The sequence below is a fragment of the Tasmannia lanceolata genome, unplaced genomic scaffold (assembly GCF_043159265.1).
Source record: "Tasmannia lanceolata isolate RefF3 unplaced genomic scaffold, GAP_Taslan_0.1 ptg000016l, whole genome shotgun sequence".
Taxonomy (NCBI): Eukaryota; Viridiplantae; Streptophyta; class Magnoliopsida; order Canellales; family Winteraceae; genus Tasmannia; species Tasmannia lanceolata.
In genome coordinates, this window is record NW_027518693.1 from 1 (window position 1) to 9,385 (window position 9,385).

General features: G+C 37.5%; 1 long non-coding RNA gene across 1 annotated transcript; it reads left to right on the plus strand.

Moving 5' to 3' along the window:
- The first annotated feature begins 4,998 nt into the window (after positions 1-4,998).
- LOC143848984 (uncharacterized) lies at positions 4,999-8,355 on the plus strand. Its single transcript, XR_013235513.1, has 3 exons — positions 4,999-6,690; positions 6,760-6,865; positions 6,964-8,355. It is a non-coding gene; the product is annotated as an uncharacterized LOC143848984 (long non-coding RNA).
- Positions 8,356-9,385: the final 1,030 nt, after the last annotated feature.

The following is a 9,385-nucleotide window of genomic DNA, read 5'->3' on the forward strand; positions in this document are numbered from 1 at the left end:
AAGAAAGGTTTGAACAGATGCGTATCTAGAAATGAAACACACGAGCGTGTGAACACAGAGATAGAGAGCTTGAAAGAAAGAAACAGAGAAAGAGATCGAGATAGAGAGCTTGAGAGAGAGAGAGAGAGAGAGTCCCAAACGAACGGGGCCATGGTATCAAATTCAAAATTTCAGAAAGGAAAACATAGAAAGAAATTAAAACAATCCCAACTAATGGGACATTCAAAACCCAATAAATTAAAACATTACCTAATAAAATTGGTGAGATTCCTATAAAGCCCATCAAACTACAGGTTTTATTTTTAGCCTATGCATGAACACCCAAACTAAAAAAATGTCTGACAAATATATTTTTTGAATATAAGTTGAAGATAACAGAAATAGGAGATTTTTGCATACCAATTCGGCAATTCCAAATAAACCCCACCATGCTTAACCCCATGGACGGTTATCTCCCTCAAGGGTCTTTTCTTCATCTTGGCCCCACCCACCACCAGATTATGCATATCATAAATGTAGATGTACAATTAGATAGCATCTTGAATACACTTATAGATGAACAATTACTCAAGAGACAAAAGATCATATCAATAGTGTTGCCACATCCTAATAAATAGAAGGAAAGAGGCAACAAATAACAAAAAGAACTCACGATTTCCATTATGTAGATCCAAAGGATCACTTTTCTCTTGATCCAAAGCTCTCCCATGACCTCTAGTATACTGTGCAAAGCAAAACCCAAAAGGGGTCTGAAGTAGGGAGAAGAGGGAAACCCACCCATGTAGTCTTGCCTGTACTTAAATTCATTGCTTCCATGAGGGAAAAAAGTAGAAACCCTGGATGAAAACCCCAAATCAAATAAACCATAGAAGCATAGAAGGAAAGAGGCAACAAATAACCAAAAAAAAAAAAAAAAAAAAAACTCACGATTTCCATTATGTGGATCTCAAGGATCATTTTTCTCTTCATCCAATGCCCTCCCAGGACTTGTAGTATCCTGTACAAAACGCAAAGGGATCTAAAGGATCATTTTTCTCTTTATCCAAACCATCCTGTTTCCACACCGTGAGCCCATACCACCGTGACCTCTACCAACGTCACCTTATACACCTTTCAAGATTTTAAAACATATTTGAATGGCCATATGAATGAGTCCACAAATTTGTGTCTTTTGTCATTCATCTTGAGAGGTCATAATGAGTGTCTCTACAAAATTCGCAAATAAATTCACAGGGTTGTCCATTGAGCATGGCATAAGATGCTCCTCTCAAGATTTTATAAATTATTTGAAAAGTTGTGGTGTCACTCCTATGACTTATGGCCAACCCTTAACAAGAAAGAGTTTTTTTGTTTGTTTTTGTTTTTTTAACAAGAAAGACTGTCTCCATCTAGTATAAGTGTTTGCTTCTAGAGAGAGTGGAAACCTCTCCCTAGATACACACTTTCCGAGGCAAAGATTTGTGACTATGCTAAAGAGGGAGTTGGTAGACTTGTTTTTGCATTTGGGCATGCTGGCAAGATGATCTATAAGAGGGATTTAACAGAAAGCTTCAGGAATTGAACTTGGCAGAAAAATAGGTAGGTAATGATGTAGGCAAAAACAGATTCAATTTTTGGAGGATTTAAACTCAGGCTCGACCTGGACCAGTGTTACCGGTGTCACTTACACCCCCCTCCCACATGCCCTCCCCGTGTATCGACCAACGATCTGCATCGCATGACCCACACGGTTTATTTGTGACCTGGGTCGTTAAAAATGGCGATCCAGGTCGTACGACTAAAAACATGCTTCGTTTGCAACCTTGTAGCACTGTTAGTCTCCTAAGCCCTGTAATTTGAAGGGTAAGTAAGGTATTAACAGTTAACTTGAAGGTCTTTGGTGCTCACCGGTGTCCTGTCAATATATCATAGTGTGTAAACCTTGTGTGACGACCCGCAAGAGAGAAAGAGAGATGAATGTCAACATACGTTGATATCATGCGTCCAAGTGCTCTTTTAGCCTCCAAAATGGAAGAGCTATTTTTCGCCCTTTGAGAGAGACATCAACACAGGTTTTTATCTCCAAGTGCTCCAGTTACAATTTACACGCGGATATCATGCTTCCTCTAGTGTATTACACTCTTAAAATTTTGGTATTTCCCTTGTTCAAGCTAACCAAACTTGTCAGTTGATTATTATATCATATTCTTTTCTCATAAAGTTTACTCATTTGACATTTTTTTATTAGTTTACAATCCCCTAATGCCCTATTCGTTTTAGATTTTGAAAATTGATTTTAATCCCAAATCAACCCAGGACCGCAAACAGTGAACCAAGCCTACCCTCATTATACCCCGTACCTATTCCCGTACTGCGTACCGGAATGAACCGCGTTCCAAGTAACACATTATCTCTTTTAAAAAGAATTATCTTTCTTCTTAATAAAGCATTATCTCTTTCAAAAAAACAGAAATGTAGATTGCAATTTCAGCCGTGTTGATGCCTGCCTTTAGTCATCATTCATCATACATTGCATGGATAAATTTCCCAATCAAAGCTATTGCATTGGGCGCTTTTTTCTTATCTAATTGAATTATAAATTGCAACTCCAACACTTAAAAGAAACAGGAGGGCAGCTTTCCTAGAAACCGCTCCCTTTGACGGATCCAAGCAATAGTCCAGTAACGAAAAAATTTACCCTTTTGAAATCACACTTCCATACAGTGAGAAAGGACATAAATCACTAAAAATTTAACAGTATATTCATTTCTTCATCAAAAACCTTGATTGTGTATCTTGTAAAGTTTATCAACAGTCCTTGTTATATTCTGCAATCTCATGTTGGCAAGTACTCCATTGTGAAGCTATCTATTACAGACTGTCAACTGTATATGTCACGAAGCTCATAACTTTGTCTTTGATTATTTTGTGCATTTCTCATTATTTTGGTCAATTTAAGTTTTTCAGCTGTTATCTTTCCGGTCGTTCAAAAGCAGCACCAACTTCTTGTTACTCTGCTTCTATGTAATGCTTGTGCCATGGAGGTATGTTCTGATCGAAGTTCTTCTACTTCATCAGTAATAGTTTGCCTTAGGTTTATTAATGTAAATAGTAAGTATGTTAATCCTGATAAAAAAGAATGTGCTATTGTATCTGTGTGCTTAGCACTGTCCCTAACTTTTCGTCTTGTTTACATTGTCATTATATAGTAATCATATTTTGGCAACATAACTTTATAGGTTAGTGGTTCATATCTTTCTTGAACTTTGTGTAGGCTCAATATACTTATAATTCCTATATGGGGGATTATCTATACTCCTCTCCCTCGTCTATTGTAACATGATACACATGTGCTACAACCTTACCTTTAATTTTAACTGCATTAATGTTCAAAATAATCATTATAAAGCTGAATTGGAATATAGATTTTATAAAACTAGAAATTATACTTACTTTTAGTAGTACTCTTTCTCCTATTAGGTGGGGAAGTAGATCCAAAACTATTACCAACCAATTGGGATGGTGGTCAAAGTGCTACATCAGTTGAACGAACAAGAAATGATTGAATAGCAATGAAATCAAACACCATGCCATTGTTATCCAGACTGCTACGATCAACAAGAATAAAAGAATCTTCCTTTTGCAGCTATCCAATTATTGTTAGAATCAATATGGTCTGCCAAGATTGGATCAATGTTCTGCATCTTCTTTCTTGCAGCTTCATGTTGTACATAATATAGATTAGAGCATTTTGATTTCCTCGTACACTGCTGCTCGGTGTCCCTGGTGATGAAAAGGGGCGCATTTGTCACTTCCCAAAATGAATTATATTGGATGATAATTAGCAAACAAGAAACATGGATACCTTGTACACTCGTATGATGCACGACAAGTATAGAAAGTAACAATTACAACTACAACTACACCTAAAATCCTCAGGGATGCCAATGGGTACAAGTAAAAAAGATAAATGATAAAAGATAAATCCTCTGGGTACAAATACTACCTCCTATAATCTCTAGGATTGGGTACAAATATTACCCCTTCCAATCTATTCTCCTGGATTTGGTATAAATACAACCCTTTCCAATCTCTTGGACCGGGTACATATACCACCCAGTCCAATCAAATCTCTTATGCTGGGTACAAATATTATCCCCTACAATCTCTTAGATTGGGTAAAAATATTACCACTTCCAATCCAATCTTTGGTTTGGGTACAAATATTACCCCTTGGATAGGCCTGGCAAAGTTGGCCGAACCGGGCCGAAACCGAACCGAAAATTCAGTTTCGGTTTGCGTAAATCAAACCGATTCAAATTTCGGTTCGGTTTCAGTCGGTAGAACCAAACCGATGTTCGGTTCGGTTCGGTTTCGGTTTGAACCCTTGCCGAACCGAAACCGAACCGAAACACTAAAAGTATCAAAACATAGTGATGTGTGGCATTTGAAAATTGAAGGGGCGCCTATTTCATTCGGTTCTCTACACAGACTACACACTTGTTAAGGTGAGCACATCATTTTACAGCCATATATAGCATGGGAGGCCTCACATTTTACATATCATGTTTTCTATATGGTAGGGCCCAATATAAACCCATGCGTATGATGGGGCCGATCATTTTATATCCATCAGTGGGCTCACCATTTCCACCCAAACCCATGTTTTCATAAGGTGATTCCCATCCACGCCAACCAAATCCATTAATAGGGTGGGCCCACCGCTTTCACGTCATGTTTGAATGGAAAGGGCCCAATTATTTTACACCCCGAGAGAAACCAAAGAAACTGAAAACCGAACCGAAACCGAAATTCTTGAATCAGCTCGGTTTGGCCATTTAGCAATTCGGTTCGGTTCGGTTTCGGTTTGGAGTGTAGGGGTTCGGTTTTAGTTTGGTTTCGCCCCAACCGGGCCGAAACCAAACTGTTGCCACCTCTATCCTTGGGTTGCAACTTGTATGGAGTTTTACCCGACCTGAATAGACCTGACCCGAAAAAACCCTGGGTCGGGTTACAAAATCATGGGTCTCGAGTCGGTTCGGTTTAAAGAAAAAAAACCAGATACTGATGAAAATCCTAATCTTCTAAATCTCTCTAAACTTGTTTCTTATTACACGGAAGGTGAATTTCCCTCTCCAAACCCATTGAATCTAGCAAAGATAAACATCCACTTCTTTCTCTATCGAATTACTCTGCAACACCTTATAAAAGCTCTGCAAACGGATCTAAAAATCTCGAGTGTAGGAATTGAATCCTATAGCTTGGATTCTGCAAATAAAAGACCATCTTCAGGTGAATTTTTGAACCATTTATTATTATTTATCGTTCTTCTAAGATTCTCTTTTAAACCTGCTCTTGGTACCAAAATCCACTCGAGCTCGTCCAGTGCTCAAAGAACACGCATTAGGGGTCCCAAAGTTTGGACTCTGGAAGACCACTCTAATGGTCAATTAAGAAATCAGCACCCATTTTAACGTTAATTGTGGAAGACTTTAACGATTTTTTACATCAATTCATGTTAAAAGGGGTGCGAATTATCCCTTTGGGCAAGTTCTGTTACCTATTTGGGCTATGTGCCAAGTGTCAGATTTTTAGTGGAAGGGCTGATTTTACCCCTAACAGCTGCTACCTTTTTGGAACACGTAGGGGTGTCAATGGATTCACTTCGGAATCAAATCCACTTTATGTCTCAGTCATGATCCATTCAATCCCTAGTCGGCCGGATCGGATTTGGAGTGTTCCTCGGATCCTACTTCCTGTGTCCCGGCCACGATCCATTTCAAATTGGACGAGTCCTAGTAGGTCATGCTTACATTGTACACAATTAAAATGTTAAAATGAAGTTATAATGTAGTAAACCAATGTTCTTGACCGGATCAAAAGATATGTAATAGCTCCCAAGTGACTCAGAACCCTAATACCTGCGCAATGATGGAAACCCATGAACAGAGTTGTTCACCAAATGAAATCCAAGGATGATCTAGCTCTTTTCGATGAGCTTCCCCCTTAATGTATCTCTTTTTATTGTTTGCCTATCTTTGTACTTGACCATCTCGGTCGGTTTCTTTAATTGATGTATTCCGCTACTTTTCAAAAAAAAAACGAGTTGTTCACCAAATGAAATCCAAATATGAATACACAAATGAATAAAATGATGGAGGAAGAGGAAGAGATGTAGAGATGTATCGTGAAAAGAGATGAAACATGAAAGTGAAGCACGAAATTGCATAAATGTGAAATTTATTTGCTTTTAGAGAAATACTCTACACATTACATATGTTATTACATACTTTATTACATATGTTATTACAAACATTATAAGGGTATTTTTTGTAAAAAAACTTCGGATCATGACTATCCATCGGATTTTCTTTGCATGTCCGGATCCGATCCAAAAAAATTTTGAATCCTGTGATGAGGATCCAAAACCCGTCCATGGATCTTTCTAGTATGCCCTTATCCGGTCCATTAAAGTTAAAGTTCGGATTCGGAGGATCCATCGATCGAACCGTCTGGATCCATCGACACCCCTAGGAACACGGTTTTGTTGATTTCAAAATATTATTTTTCTTGCCCTTTTTTCTCTCCTGGTGTGGTGAATAGCAGTTGGGTGAAGATGAAATGAGAGAAGCTGCAATGGCAGCGATCCATGCTCTCCAGCCCAATTTCCAGTCCCCAAAAATCACCCAAGATCAACTTGACAAGCTCAAGGTACAATCTCTCTGTTTAAAATCCATCCAATTCTTCATAATAATGTACATATTTTATCTCTTTGTGCAGATATATCAAAGCAAGCGGCTAAGTATTTATCTCTTTGTCTTTGTGTCAACATCATCATTGTTGATGGTCGATGATTTGCACATGAACTACTGTACTTGGAAACAGAGTTAAGTTTCTCTGGGTAATGCACTGTTTTCTTTTTATACTATTGTATCTCATTTGTCATTTGATTCCTGGTGTTTCTTATATTTCTTTGTTCTTTAGGTGGTTGTTTTACACTCTTTAACCAAACCATTAGATGATATTTGCACATGAACGCTGCTATACATGGAAACCAGAGGTAAGTTTCTCTCAGTAGTGCATTGTTATCTTATTATACTATTGTCTCATATTTCTCATTTGAGTCCTTGACACGAAGCAGTGTTTATTATATCCTCTTTGTTTTGGATTTTAAGAACTGATGGTGAGTCAGGGTATCCAGTTAACTGTTGATTCAGATCCATGTATCTCATAAGAAACATAAAATCATGTTTATACTAAAAACAAGAAAAAAAATTAACGTATGCTTTCAATACGGCAATGAGGAAAGTTATCACACTCTCTTCTCCCTAGCAGCCTAGTCCGGTGAGAGTTCTTTCAAGGACCCGCCTAGTTTAACCTTTCAAAGTTTAATCATCTGCGGGAGAATTTCGACTCACACTAAAGGGTGTCTGGTCTGTCCTTCTTACAACATGGACACATGTTCGTATTATTTAAAGCATGGATGGAAATTTTGTTACATGGACCACCGGCAATTCTTAGAGTACAATCAAAGATTTCGGTATGATAAGTTATCTTTTGATGGCAAAGTAGAAGTAACACTAGCTCCGATTTCGCTGCCAGAGAGTGAGGTACTAGATCAATTATAGAACATTAACATCACATTTGGTAAGAACCAATATGTCTGTGGGAAGAAGAGGGGATGTGAGGAGAATGATACTGAGCAATATAATTGGTTGGAACTTGGACAAAGCAAATCCAATTCTTTAAAAAAAACCTGATGTAGCGCACGAGCACAGAAGCAAACTCAGTTTCTATATTGGTATGTTGTGATACCAAATTTGATGTAGATCTGACAGTAGAAGCTCTGTTCCCAGTTAGCAGTTAGATCACATCACCACTTGACCAAATGCTCTTCATGTCGCAGCCTCAGTTTAAAAAATGACTGGACTGAATTGAAATTGTGAGTTCACTTCTCGATTAATTTCAGAACTGATTTGTTTTGAAATTCTGTCTTTTGCCGATATCCAATGATAAAGGAACCAGAAGTGCATTCAGTTAAGAACTAATATTGTGGATTGAGTCGCGGTTCAGTTCAATTTGAATTGAACTAGTATCACCTTCTACTGTTCACTGTTAGTTGCAATCCCCTACTTAAGCAAGATTCAATCAATCTTCTATTCTTTAGTTTAGAAACTCACTATCCAATTTACATCCAATTATTTTTTTGTGCTGTCAACATGAATTTACTATTTTAAACTGCTTGCTTTGGTGGACTGTTTCATGGGGTACATCCCAAAGAACAACTGAATTGAACTGGTCTGCAAGTCATCATTAATTCAGTTCAGTCCAAAGAACTATTGAAGGAAACCATGTCAAATGAAATATTAACTAAATCTTGGTTCCTTGAGACTTGTTGGGTCTGAACTATTTTAGATCAATGCTGGATTGTGGTAAAATTTGATAACCTCAACAATTGTCTAGAATTGGATAGTTCCATCGGTCTTGACTGAGCTTAGATTATTTATCGATCGGTAACTGATCCTGCGTACAGTATTGGATGTAAATGGACTACTTCTAACAGTCTCTAATCTCACAATTTTATGAACTTATTTCTGTTGAGCTCTGCAAATTCTTTGACAAAATCTGAAATATATAGATATTGCAGATTGCAAGTTTTTTATGGGTCTTTTTCTTGGTCACAATCTGTTTGGATCCCTTACCGGTCAGATCCTAATTTATGGGTCTAGGTCACACGATCCATTTTGACCGGACCGTCCTTTTGAGTATTCTCGGTCCTACTTATGTTAACACAATTAGACCTTAGGGTTACGAAAGGGAAAAGTGAAGAAACTCGAGAGTGATGAGAATAGTAATAGAAATGAAAAGTAGGAAAATTAAACATTGTTTCTGGTTTTGAGTAGGTTTTTGAATATTACAAAAACACCCTTTGTGAATAGACAAATGAACCAAAAATATGAAAGGTATTTCATACATTGGCACCCTCCATTCGGACCTATGACGCTTCATCGAATCTTTTGGAATGGACCTATGATGCTCCATCGAATCTTTTGGTTATGTCTTGGTCACGATCCCAAATAATTTTTAACCTTTGGAAATGGATCCAATAGACACGGTCGCATTGAGCTGTTGTGCCAAAATCTTGTCCATTAATGTTCGGACCCTTTAGATCAATCGGATCCCATAGTATTAGTCTATTAGATTCTTTAAACAAACAGAAAATGATCACTTTTCTCCTCATTCTAGCACATTTTTCATTTTAAAAAAAAAGAAAAAAGACCCAAAGTAATTATGAAAAGCATGCCAAATATCATAGATGAGAATAGCTTATATTGAATAGGGCCATTTCAGATGAAAAATGACACAACTCTTTATTTGAAACTTCTTCTATCAGGAAAACTAGAGG